The sequence below is a fragment of the Ammospiza nelsoni genome, chromosome 6 (assembly GCF_027579445.1).
Source record: "Ammospiza nelsoni isolate bAmmNel1 chromosome 6, bAmmNel1.pri, whole genome shotgun sequence".
Taxonomy (NCBI): domain Eukaryota; kingdom Metazoa; phylum Chordata; class Aves; order Passeriformes; family Passerellidae; genus Ammospiza; species Ammospiza nelsoni.
In genome coordinates this window covers 53,454,890-53,468,246 of record NC_080638.1, presented here as the reverse complement: position 1 = coordinate 53,468,246, position 13,357 = coordinate 53,454,890, and positions in this window count along the sequence as shown.

Here is a 13,357-nt window from a genome sequence, read left to right as displayed (position 1 = left end):
AAAAATTAAAAGAGTAGCAGCTGCTGGCTTGTTTCTAAAGGTCACCACAAGGGGTTTCACCCAGCCTGAAGACTGAGATACTTGAGCAGAATGAGAATGCTCCAGTTCCCTTTTGACTAATATGAAATCCTACAGCTTGCATCAAATGAGTTATACCTGGTCTCTAGGCTGTCATTTAATCTTGGTTTGTGTGGCTGAGCATTTTCCATCTTAGTCCATGAAGTTTTGCCACTTGGTAGGCAGTAGTCAGCTGCTCACTCTGCATTGTTTCACTTGAGCATGCAAGTGAAGAAGGGCTTGGAACACACAGAGAGATGTGTTCCTTCTCCTTGCCTATACTGTGCATTTTCCATGGAGCTGCTGCTTGATAAAGAAAATGTCCTGGTAGAAGAGGAAAAGTACTCCTTACAAGTAAAGTTACTGATCTGTTGGGCTTCAGTTTTTGCTGTCTGTCTTGGGCCCAGATCTTCTTGACTGTGCTTCAGGGATTGAGCATACTTGCAAGTAGGAACATTTCTTTGGAGATGTGATTTTGAGCTCCCTTGAGCTAAGAGAAGAAATGAGATCCTTTACTGCCTGGGCAATTACTGGGTGATTATATGAAGACAGGAGCCCATCTGCTTTCCTAACCTGCTTTTAATAGGAAAGCATTAACCATGGATTTTTTATTTGTTTGTTTGTTGTTGTTGTTGGGTTATTTTTTCCCCCCCAGAGATAAATATGTAGCATGAGTCAAGACTTCTGGGCTCCAAAGACACTGTAAATGAAACTGCTGCCCTGAATGACCAGGATTTAAAGCAGAGCACTCATCTAGGCCACTTCTAGGGGGTTGCCTCCTGAATATGTTGCCATCAGCTGCCTACGTGGTATGTTGGCTGCTTTGGATTAAATTCTGAGGCATGAATTTATCCTCTGAATTGAATAGAGAGCCCGAGACTTTCCTTTTTGAATTTTCCAGTGGGATCTGATGTACTGAAAGATAGTGCTTAGCACTGAATTCCCTTACTCCCTTACTGGATCTTGCCCAATTTAACTACAATGTAAATTATCATACTTATGAAGCATGGCTGGTAATTATATGGACAGTTTTAAAAAGAAAAATGTCTTAGTAATCACTATGTTAGCAAGAAGCTTATTCTGTATAAGATTTCTGAAGGATTGTGCTGCAGAATAAGCAAGAGAACCCCATTATACTGTTGAAATTATCATATCATGAAACATTACTATGCAAATATATAAAAGCAAAAATCTTAAAGGAGAATCAACACAGCAAAGCTGTAATTTGCAATATTCCTGTGATTTTTTTCTTACCTCCCTCATAAAAACAATTATGAAAGAAGGACAAGTAACTTACCACATTCAGTGGTATGGTCTAGGAAATCTTTATGCTAAACATTATAATCTCAGGAGCATGTAAGTGAATCCTCTTCACACACACATAGATGCTGTATGAATTACTATCTGGGGATCTGTTTTGTCTTGTTTTGCACCTCATATTTTCCTCCCTACCCCTAGAAAAAGCAGGTAAGTAGCAAAACATTAGTAACTCATGTACCAATGTAAATGACTTCACAGAAAGAACAGGGTAATTTTGCAGTTGTGATACCCCTAGTGGAAATAATTATCTCCAGTTTAAACACTATAAATCAGTGTTTAAGGGGGTGCATGTTAAAATAGACTTTTCTGTTTAGGGCCAAGTCTGCTTTCTCTCAGGAGTTAGTGCCTGAGTGATAGGTTTTCTTGCTACTGCTTTTCTTCATTGGTCATGTATTACTTCTTCCCAGCTTGCCTCCTGCTGAAATAATTGTGGTGCTAATAACAATGTGTGGGGAAATGACCAGATGTGCTAGTTTTTTTAGACAATTATACCAGTTTTTCCAATTTTCCAGACATTTTTTCATTTCTTTATTAACTCACCGGTGCCAGGAATTGGATTTTTCCAGTACATAAATCCTAATTAGCAAGCCAGAGAATTGAGTGCTCCATTTTACTCCTGATGTGTCATTTCCCCTCTGTTCTTGGTTAATTGGCATTTTAAAAAGCCAACTCTTGTGTTTTTAAGGGTAAAAAAGGAAATACAGGAGTATTTTGGGACAGAAATGAAAATATGGTAAAGGGACAAAAAATTAAAAGAAGTTGAAGTGGGGATCAGAGCCTTCTGGTAGCTCTGGGATTGCAGGACATGGAGACTGCAGAGTGGTTAAGCTGCTTGAGGTTCAGCTTCATCTTTCTGGCACTAGAGGTGACTGAACCCCATCCTGCTGTGTCTGTGCTGCTTTCTGCTTGCTGTGGGCATGGTGTGATTTTATTAAATGCTGCTGGCCCTGAGGAGCATCTAGAGGCTGATTTGGTAAAGCAAAGGCAGTGTTTGGTGCACTGCTGACGTGAGTTGCTCTTACAGGCTTTCCTTACAGCCTCCTTTTCTCCTTATCAAGGACCAGAGATAGAATGGAGTAGGAGGAGGAGGCAGAGGCTTGCCAGGAGTGAGGGTATCCTCAGATTCTGAGTCTAAGGATTCTTTCAGCCTTAGTATGTGCTTAGGGATGCCCTGAGCCTGTGGGAGGGGTTGGTGGAGGGTTGTCAGGGCAGGAGGAGTGGTTGTGAGTCTCAGGGAGGATGAAGCACTATGTCAGGAGAAGGGAATGGTACTAAAAGGTGCTTTTCTGGATAGATAGGATTACAGGAAACAGAGGAGGTTTATGAGGTTCTGAGATTCACCTCAGAAGAAGGAAGAAGGAAGTTATTCAATTTATGAGTGAGGTAAAAAAGGTTGTGTGTTCCTGTTGGCATTGGTATACTGCAGTTTGAGCCTAAAAAAGATTCACTCCAAAAGACAAAATGATAAAGAGGAGGTTCTTGCCACCTTGTACTAGGCAGTTTGAATCCTGGGAGGAACAAAGGGGAGGTGGTGCCCTTTTTTAACTTCTACCAGGGTGCTATAAAGGACAAAGGGAAGGGAGGCAAGCCTGATAAATGCAGTTCCACAACTTAGATAGCAGTTGGTAAGAAGGGAAATAAATAGCAAAATAGCAAAACTTTTTCTCAGCTAGGAAGGGGTAACAGTTCAGATCTTGCCCCATCTCCATAGAGGTCTGTCCAAAACTTGAGTCTTTTGAGGTTCAGAGAAGGATGATTAATTTTTTTTTTTTTTTTTTTTTCCTTTTTCTGTGCTAATGCATTAATTGGTTCCAGGCAGACAGGGAACAGCAGAGCCAAGATATTGCAAACAAGGCTGCAGTCCAGGTAATTTGAGGGCTGTCAGGAGACTGAGAAGCACCAGAGGTCATGGTAAAACCTGGAGTCTTTCACTTTCCAATATGTTTCATAGGTCCAAGAAGTCTGAACAGTGTCATGTTTTTGGGTGCTCAAATAGAAAGGAAGGAGGGAGGAAAGGAAAGGAAAGGAAAGGAAAGGAAAGGAAAGGAAAGGAAAGGAAAGGAAAGGAAAGGAAAGGAAAGGAAAGGAAAGGAAAGGAAAGGAAAGAGGAAAGAGGAAAGAGGAAAGAGGAAAGGGAAAGGGAGGAGGGAGGGAAATGTCAGAATACTTTGGAGTTATTCCAGCACTGCTGTGCTGCCCTTAAAGGGAACACCAGGAGATTGTCTCCTAACACTGGGGACAATATTTCTGTCTCCTGGGATCTTCCCAGCTGGACCAGATCAGTCCTTGGCATTGCATACTGCACTCCCTGACCTGAGACACAGGAGTTACCTTTGCTTCTGACCCAGCTGGGTGCTGGTGTTCCTGACTGTGGGTGCCTTTTCCCTCTAGCCAAAGCCTGGGCCTGTTATTTATTTACTACTCACTTTGGTTGTTGCTGTTTTAAAATATGTCATTGCAGAATTCATGGCTAACAGGTGCTCTTCCCTTTTATCTGTCCAACTTGATGTATTGTCCTAGTGTGAGTGCTGGGAGAAAAACAGCACAACAAGAGCCTTTGGGGGGCTGCATGGCCAAATCCTGCCCTGCCAGACAGCAACAGCACACATCACCAAACCACAAGAGCTTTCATATGAGGCTTTTCTTTAAAGGAAGTAAAAAAGCCTGCTGGTTTTAGTCATAATTATTTCTCTTTTTTATTAGCTTTTAGAGAATGAGCAACAGTTCAGTGAGTTGTGTTTGTAGCAAATGCAGGTTATGAAATTAATGTATTTCCTTATTTGCTCATTTTGCAATGAAAGACTCTCCAAATTTGTCTCCTAAATGGTTTAACTCAACATTAGAAATGATGCTGCCAAATACCGACTGATTCAATAGATGATGAGTTTCAAATTCCTCTTTTACATGGGGAATGTGATATAGAACAATGACCTAAATTTTCAGCTGTGTCCTCAGATTCACCTCCTTTTTGGCTGTCTCTTTTTCTTTTTAAAGTTATCATAGTTTTTCAAGTCCTGAGGGTCTTAAGAGGGCACTATATTTAATAATTAGGCACTATATCACTGATGGTTCTTCTAGTGACATCTTTTACAACTAATGAGCATTTAATAGAATGTAATTAGAAGCTCTGATCCTTAGACCTTGACCTGTCTAGACCTTGTATACAACTAAGTGACTAGACAGCCCTTAACACTCATTAGGAGTTATCTGCACCCCACTTTACAAAGCTATGTGAGGAAACTGTTTAGATTTAGCCTCAAGCCACCTGCTTCCTAATCTGTTGCTGTGCACTCAGTTGATCCTGCTGTCCTTACAGTAACTGGAAAGCTACCAATGATTTCATTTTAAAGAAAATATTCTAATTCTGGAGGCATAGGATGGAAACCTGGTTGCTGTTTTTGACAGTATGAGATCTTCAAGAAAGCATGTAAATAGGAGAGATTATTTTGATGTTATGGAGAAACATTTACATTTTAAAATGAAAGAGAAACATCCAAAGGTAGTTAAGGAAGTTAGCAAAATGTGTTTTGATACAGTATATTCATCTGGGTATATTTAATAGGGCTCCTTTTACAGGTAATGTATTTGTCTTCATATTTCTGGAAGCCCCTTATATCTTTAAAGTAAATAAACTGGTTTTGTTACTGGTTTTAAAAGAAATTAATTAAAAAATCTTTATATGCATTTATGAGAAGCAGTCTGTTTGGCATGCCACCAAGAAACACAGAGAGCAGGTTTCTTTCTTCTCCATGAATTTTTTAATGTATATGTGCCTATATTGTCAAATATTCTTAAATATCTTTTGCCTAGTCCATATGCCTATTCTGTCTGTTTGTCCTTTTTCTCACTTTAGTTTCATTCTAATTGCATAGACTAGTTGTTGTCTGAGTATTTACTCAGACTTTGGAGACCATTACCATTCCACATGTCTAGGGGTTTTTTAAAGATAAATGCAACAAATCATGTAACAAAGGAAAGGAAAAATACAATTCTCAGTATTTGATAAATTTTCAGTGGCTTAGGAAAAGGATCCAAATACATTCTTAATACATTTGATCTTGATCCTTTCTGGAAACGATTATATGCAACCAAATGCATCCATATATAGAAGACAGATTTTTAAAAAGAAAGTGTCCAAATGATCTTGCTAATGCCGATACAACATTTCAATTATTTGTCTTTTGAAAAGGGTTCTGTTTTGAGATATTAGTTGCAAATAGAGGAAATGAAGTGTTGATGTAGTAAGGAATAATTTACTGTGTCTAGAGAATTCTAAAGCAAAACATCTGGATCAATTTGTTTACAAAGTCCCTGCAGATAAAAAGCACTATCTCTCCAAAGGATCAGTTTGTGCCCTTTCTGAAGAATCATTAAAAATAAAAAGAAAATTTGCTACCATCATACACAGAAAGCTCTTGGGAATTTTTTAGTAGGGAATCCAAAGATGGTTTGAAATCCTGTTTCATAGGATATCAGCTAGTTGCTGAAAATGTGGTGTGGCTTTGTGATCTTATTCAGTCTGTCCTTCCCTGTTTCTTTGCTTCCCCCACACCCTTCCTCTTAAAAAATGACATATTTTAGAAGCTGAGAGTAAGTACAGCATGTTAGAGGTATGGCAGAACTGGATGGGGAGTGAAAAATAAAACCTTTGGTTTCATATGGACGTGAACATCTTCCCATAACTGCAGCTTTTTGAAGGTCCATCCCGTGGTGCTATTGAATGTAGTGGGAGGTAACCCCTGACTTAGACATAAGTAGTTTGAACTTGTACTTGAAATGTTCTTTAGCAGAACAAAACAAGAACTTTTTTGTATTCACGTGTCACAACCTGGAAGATCACAGAATGCTCTTTCTTGATATTGCTTCTGCTATTGAAAGGTATTTTTGGATCCCTCTTTAACAATTGTAGCCACAGCAATTTATATCATGTTAGTGAAGTTTGCAATGACTTTATCAATAGGTTAAATTACAAGAGTAATTTATTTAGAATGTTGGTACTGTCTCCTTATGGAACTATAGATGTTCTGCAGGGTCTTTGAAAGTCTTCTGTTATATTTAGTACAAGCAGCAGTTTAGCTGGTTTAGCAGTTAGTTGGTGCTGGGGGTCTGTACCAAATACTCAGTATTTTCAAGAGCTGCTTAATGCTCTTCCCTGACTTATGCTTTTGTTTTTTTTTCCCCAGATATTTTCTTCATTTACAGGAATTTTCATGGAAAGTGAGCCTGAGCCATGGCAGATAAAGACTTTATGGATATTTTCCCCTAAGAGGACACTTCTAACAGATCTTGTATGCTACCTGATTTTTTTTTCCTCTTCCAAGTTTACCTTTTATGGATCCTTTTAGTTAAAACACCAATCCAAAATACTAACACTAAAATTAAATTTCGTGATTAGAGATTTTGCATGCTCACCTGCTTCCGTTACTTCCTTGAAAAGGTCAGAAACATGGGCTGATAATGTCTATATGGCCATCCTTTTTCAGCTCCAAGGGCTCTCCTAGTGTTTCATCTTTTCTGCTGTTGAGAGAAGCAAAACCTCCATCCCTCCTGGGGGATGTTATCCTTGGAGTGTCAAGGGAATGAAACAACCATGTAGAAGAAGAATGGCCCTAAAACAAAACATGGGTCTCATTCCATCCTAAGTTTGGTCATGAATCTGAAGGTTGTGGTTCAGACAAACTTCAGAGCCATTTAAATTCAATTTCAGCTCAGCATCAGCATCACAAAGCCCAGCTGAGAGCCCCGTTGTTGTTGACAGTATACTGAGCTCATAAAAACAAACAGGATCATTATATAAATCAAAAGAAGATGAAAGTAGAACCCACATCTTCCAGCTTGAATACTTAAAGTATGCCAGGAGGAATAAAAGATACTTCCTGTAAGGGTGATGAATTGAAAACCTTTAGAGTTTTCTTATTTTACATGGTAAAGAGAAGGGGAGAATGGCCTTGTTAAACCCTATGTATATGGATGCTTTTTCATTCCAACAGGTTTATTTAATATTAGCAACATGTCCCTACTATTTTAATTCATTTTATGACACCAGCTCTGAGAAATGATGCTGGTTATCTCCATCTTGGGGCTCTGAAAGGATGAAGGAGAGTATTTTTATTTCCCAAGAAAACACAGCAAAATCGTTATACTTGCCTGGACTAGATGTCCTGCTGTTTCTAGATCATGCAGTATTTATTTAATTCTGTGTTCCCTTGCAGAAGGAGTGTGTTTTCATGCAGATGCTGTGTAATCTCTCAGTAGTGTGGAGGACATTGCAAAGAGTTTTGTGCAGTGTTTGTATTTATTGGTGTGGAAAAGCAAAGTGTGTGCATATACCTGATTAATTATGTGCCTTTACACATTTCTTGATAGCAGTTAAGCATTAGATTTTATGATCTAGCAACAGTAGGGTCTCAGAAGTCACTACATATATTTTTTATTGTAAAGTGGTTTAAGCTCTAGAACCACTGTTTTAGGTTTATTTTGCAGATGTGTTTTCTTTCATAATTCATTTCAGACCAAGAATATCTGTTATCAATTATCAAGAATAATACGTTCTTGATTTTGTTGTTTAGTGAAATAGTCTCATGTTCTTTTGATAATTGCTGGAGAAATTAATGGAGTTTTTGGAAAAGGTTTTATGATATGTAAGAATTTAGAGTGAGATCCAAAAAAGCACTTAGGTGCATAAAGAAAAACTTAGGCAGAATCTAGATCCCCAAGTCCAAGGGAGCGATCCAAATGCTCTGTGCAGAGGCCCAGAGACTGCACTGCTGAGGCTTCTCCTGCTGCTGAGAGCCCAAGGTTCTGCTGCTCGTGCTCCAGAGCTGTGTCTGTAGCACAGAGGATGCAGTGTCATGCAGGTGTGGCATTACAATGGGTATTAGAAAATGAGCTGCTGCGGCCAATGAGGCGTGGAAGACCTGATACAACCAGCTTGTTATAGTTTTACTCTTGCAGATCTGGCATGCTAGAGAACCTGTGCAGTCCACAGAGAGCAAGAATTTGGTGCTGCTGTACCTGAATGCAGTTACTGCTTGAATTCAAATGGCAGAGGCTTGTGCTTTTGTTGATGCAAGATCTATTTCAACCTTATTCAAAATGGAAAAGTGATAGAATGAGAATTTTGAAGGAAGGAATCAGTAAATTTTTCATTTTCTACCTTCCACGAATAAAATAAACTAATATTCATTAATTATGTTACTTACAGTTTCCAGAGACATACTGTTTTTATGCGTTAGCAGTGGGAAGATGCTTAAGAATGGTACATGGAGCTAAGAAACAATAGCAAAAGTATTTCAAAAACGGTACTGAGATTCAAGTTTTGTCTTTGAATTTGAAGTGCTGCTAGTTTAAATTTTACTTGTCTACTTGGGGAGCTAAACTGTCTTGCGAGGCTCCACTCATATATAGAGTTTCATTCCACTCTGTAATAGTTTCCACAAAATTCTAAGTGCTGTGGAACTTTATGTTCACATCTTTAGTGTCCCAGACAAGGAACTACATATTTTTGTTTATTGTAGATTGATTTATACTTTAAAAAAAATCTAAATTAATCTATATGTTGGCTAGTAGGAAAAATGTAAGAAAAATTGGTGACATAATTGTTCTTTAGCTGACAAGCTATTTCCTTCTGCTGTAAAGTGGATAGTTTGGAGCATACCTGAATAAGCTGGAAAATCCTACAAGATTTCTAAGTGGAAATGGGCATAATATTAATTGATGGCTGATTAACTTAAAATAATTTTTTGAGACCCATAAGATGAGCAAGTGGTAAGACTAGAGGATTCATAAAGCAGCTGACAGAAATCAAACCTGTCTGATTTCACGTTGTAAGTACATTTAACTGACTATCACGTGTTGCTTTCAGAATTTGACACAGTACAAGTGGTTCATGACCTTCTGTGAGCAGCTTTATACATTGTATTTTCCTCACCCAAATGTCTGAAGACCAGATTAAATCTGTTTCTTCCAGAGAGGCCTAGATTTTCCAGGGCTTTCACTGCTTTTGTAGCATGGGCCAAAGTCCATTTGCTGGACAGGAGCAATCCCTGCTCACTATGCGAGGAATTACACACAGTTTGTCTCACTGATGTGTTGATTGCATCTCATTCATATGTGAGGAAGGGGTTAATTCTTTTACTCTGGTGTCTTCTAGGAATTGTGTTAACCCATGTGCATGAAGATTGGCTGTGAACTTTAAAGAGAGCACTGCTGAGTGAAAATATCAGTGTGACCCTCTGCACAGGGGAGCCTCCATCACACTTTTGCTTCTTCCCTAGTAGAGCTGGGGAGCAGAGTCTGGTGGAGCTGATCAGCTGTGTGTAGGTGACAGCCCAGTCAGGTGTAGAAAAGGACTTGAAGGTACAAACTAACATCATTTGAACCAGAAGTCTCTGGGATTTTATTATAGGAAATTATTACAGAGTCACTCCTTCTGATAAATTGCCTCAGATTAATTTTCTGCACAAATTCTCAGGCAAGTCTGTGCAAGAGAAATCATACCAGAAGTTGCTATCTCAGGGGTTAATCTGTAAGATTTGCATTTAAAGTCATACTCTACTGTAATCCAAACTAGCTTCTCTGTGTAAGTCAGTCCTCACATCTGTCAAGATGCTGGAATTTCCTTTTCTAGTTATTCTTAAAAAACCCCAAAAATGTATTAGTAAGCATAGTTATTTGTTCCCCCTGCCATCCTAGGCAACTTGAAATTGTCACTAAATGGCAATTTCTGCTTTTAATACAGATGACATGTTACCCAAGGTTTTGAATAAATTACACTGACTGTTAAATTAGCTGGCAGTAGAAGTCAGTGGCAGCATTGTATTGAATTGTTACTAGACCATTTACAGTCAGGGAGCAATCATATAGCATTTATGTGTACGTGCTGGTCTACTGACATGGAAATTGGTCTGACACACTTGACCTGTGTTAGCTGTGGAAATTCTAGACTGAAGCCAATTGTTACACTTCCCAAATGCCACAGGCAAACCTGCTCTAATCCAGGAATCTCATTCCATGATATTTTATTTTGTGCTCCATGTACTTTGGAGCACAAAACCAGAATGCATCGTGCTCTGTTAAAATAGTTGTTCTTCAGTTGATGTCTCCACTGCATTCCAGCTGCAGGAGAGAGGAATTTGAAGATGGTTTACTTGAGCCAAATTTTGCATTGTTTAATTGAGCAAAATATTCAAAGGGCAATATAGTTCAGTATCTTTTCTCTTTTGCAGTTAATTTACAGTGACGTGATAGGCGGAGCTCTTCTGCTGTCATATTAACCCAGGGAATTTACTTTCGTAAATTTCCTTCCCAGAGGTCCAAAACATGTATTCTTCCATGGGACTTAGAAGAGAGATCTGTGTGCAAAAGAATGTTTAAGATTGACACTGATCTTGTTTTGGAACACTGCTGGGAGTCTATGGGTTTCAAGGAAACACTTGAGGACAGCAGCACATACTCATAGCTTTCTCCCACCTGCCCTCCCACTCCTTGACAAATACCTAAATCTGTCATACTCAGTGCATTTTACTCCTCATCTGTAAATGCTTTTAGGCAGAAAACCATGGATGTTTTTTACCAAACCCTGAAGACTGGGGTTGAACTTTGGGTTCACTAAATGTTCCTTTAAAAAAATTTAGAGAAAACAAAACAATCATTAAACCATCTCTATTAAGTACTGTTGATAGGTCAGAAAAGAACTGTAACAGAGCCTAAATAATTTAATATAAATTCTTTATTTATGAAAATAACTACAAAAAACTACAATGATGCTTCTTACAAACCCCTGTTTTGAGAATATAATTTCTGTGAATTACTATGGATTAAAAATCTGCTTTAAAGTTATTTTGGGCATGTTTAAAACCACACCTCCTCCCTCTGTTCTATTTTCTTCTGACAGATAAGCAGCCAAGTGACTGCATTTTGAAGTCATTCTTTTACTGATATGAAAATAATATTTTACATTACTGTGTTTTGTTCCTTACCCCCGAGGATCTCCAAGCATATTAGATAACATGTTGTATCTCTAGCAAGTGTTTGCTTCCTAATGACAAATATCCACTTGTGAGGCAAATGCAGCAACCCATCACAATTCATTTGGGGGTGTCTATTCTGAGGCCCAAGGGGAATTTCTTTTGGTAGGAAAGGCAGAATTTCTTATGCAATTGAATTTGAGCATGAACTTGAGGATACAAGAGAGGCAAAGGTCTCATACCCAGCCTCTCTCTGTCACATGCAATGAAGAATCTCAGCAATATGCCATTTGATATGTACATGTATCTATGCTGATTATTTGATGCAGAAGTTGGGAGGTATTGCTTTTTTTGGCTCTTTAAGAACTAAAATGTGAACTCTTCCTTTACTTCTGCTAAAGTAGGCACAGGGTAGAAGAGTGTTAAACCTCAGAGTTCAGCCAGTTTCTGCTAATCAGCAGGAACCTGGGAAGAGCAGATATTCACTGTGTATCTTAATTGCTGACTAAAATGGTTTAGATAAAATCCCCTATCAGGACATGTATTCCGGTACTGAATGAGCTGTTGAGTGTGTACAGCACATCAAAGGGGTAAGGAGAGAGTTTTAAAAAGGGGTAAGTAAGATGTTTTAAAATCCAGGTAGATAATGTCAACACAGCTCTGTTTTGGGCTCAGTAGTCCTCCTGAAAGATTTGGATGTTGAATCAGTCACATATAATGAGTGGAGATCTGGTGTGAACTTAGGCTCCTCTGAGTGACTGGCACGGAGGCTCTGAGCTGGAATAGCCTTGCTCTTGTGGAATAGAGAACTCCTTAGATGGAAGGCCCTAGATTGTGTGAATGGGAGGGCTGAAAATTCCCAGGAAGCAATTTGTTTGTCTTCAGAAAGAGTACATGCTAAGCAAGGTTTCTGGCACTATTTGTATTGATTATGTAATAGCAGGTTGTACCATCTGTTTGGCAGTGGTCTCTCATGCTGCTTGCTTCTGTCATATATTTCTATTGCTAAACTTACCTTTGGGTTTCAGTTTAGGTTTGAGGTAATGGATGTTTCATGAGAAAAATGAGCCCTGATCCTCTTCAGGTCTCTCTTATATTTTCTTGAAGTTTCTTTCTTCTATTTGATGGGTGGACTGCAGCATTTCTAACAGATGTTTTTCACAGGCTATTGCATAATTATTTTTCAAGTGGCTTCTAAAAGCAGATGTTTCCATGTCTTTGATCTTTCTCCTCCTGACACTTTAACACAAACAGCAGATTCCAGTGCTGCTGTCCTTTAGGTCCAGTGAAAGAAAATACCATAACAGTGATGTTGAATTTTTTTTCAGCCTATTTGGCAATAATAAACATGTGCAGGCATAATTCTTCTCCCTTTCTCCCTTGTCACTAGCAATGCTTACAGATACTATCTCAGGCTTTCTCTTTTAGAAATGTTGCCTTTCTCCATGACCTTTGTCCATAATTTAGTATTTGATCTTTATTTTCTTCTACAGCTTTGTTTCTGGTAACATCCTGAGTGTGCAACTGTGAATCTTTTACTCTCTGGGGCTTCAGTGTATAATTTTTTACCTCATGCCAAGGTAAATCACAACATCACTGTGGCATCTCCATCACTGTGAAGACCTTCTGACATGATATTTTTTTCCAAATAACCTCATTTTATTTTCCTCTCTTGTGAATAGCTATTCAACAAATGGACTTTTTTCATTGTTTGCAGAAATAACCCTGCTTTCTTGCAAACCATTTTGTAAGAGGACTTCCTAATTTGACTACTTGTTCCTCAAAGACTAAGGGAATGAAACTAAGAATGAAATAAAGAGCAGGCCCAGACAAGTTTCAGCCAGCCATAATTTATAATTACAAAAGATGAACTCTAGCTGTTGGTCTAAAATTATGATAAATGTTTGAATCAAGAAAACAAAAGCTTTCTAGTAAATCTACTCTCTGTCTTAATTTAAACCTGATAGATTTTCCCTCCAGCATGTAGAGCATCATCTGATGATGTCACATTT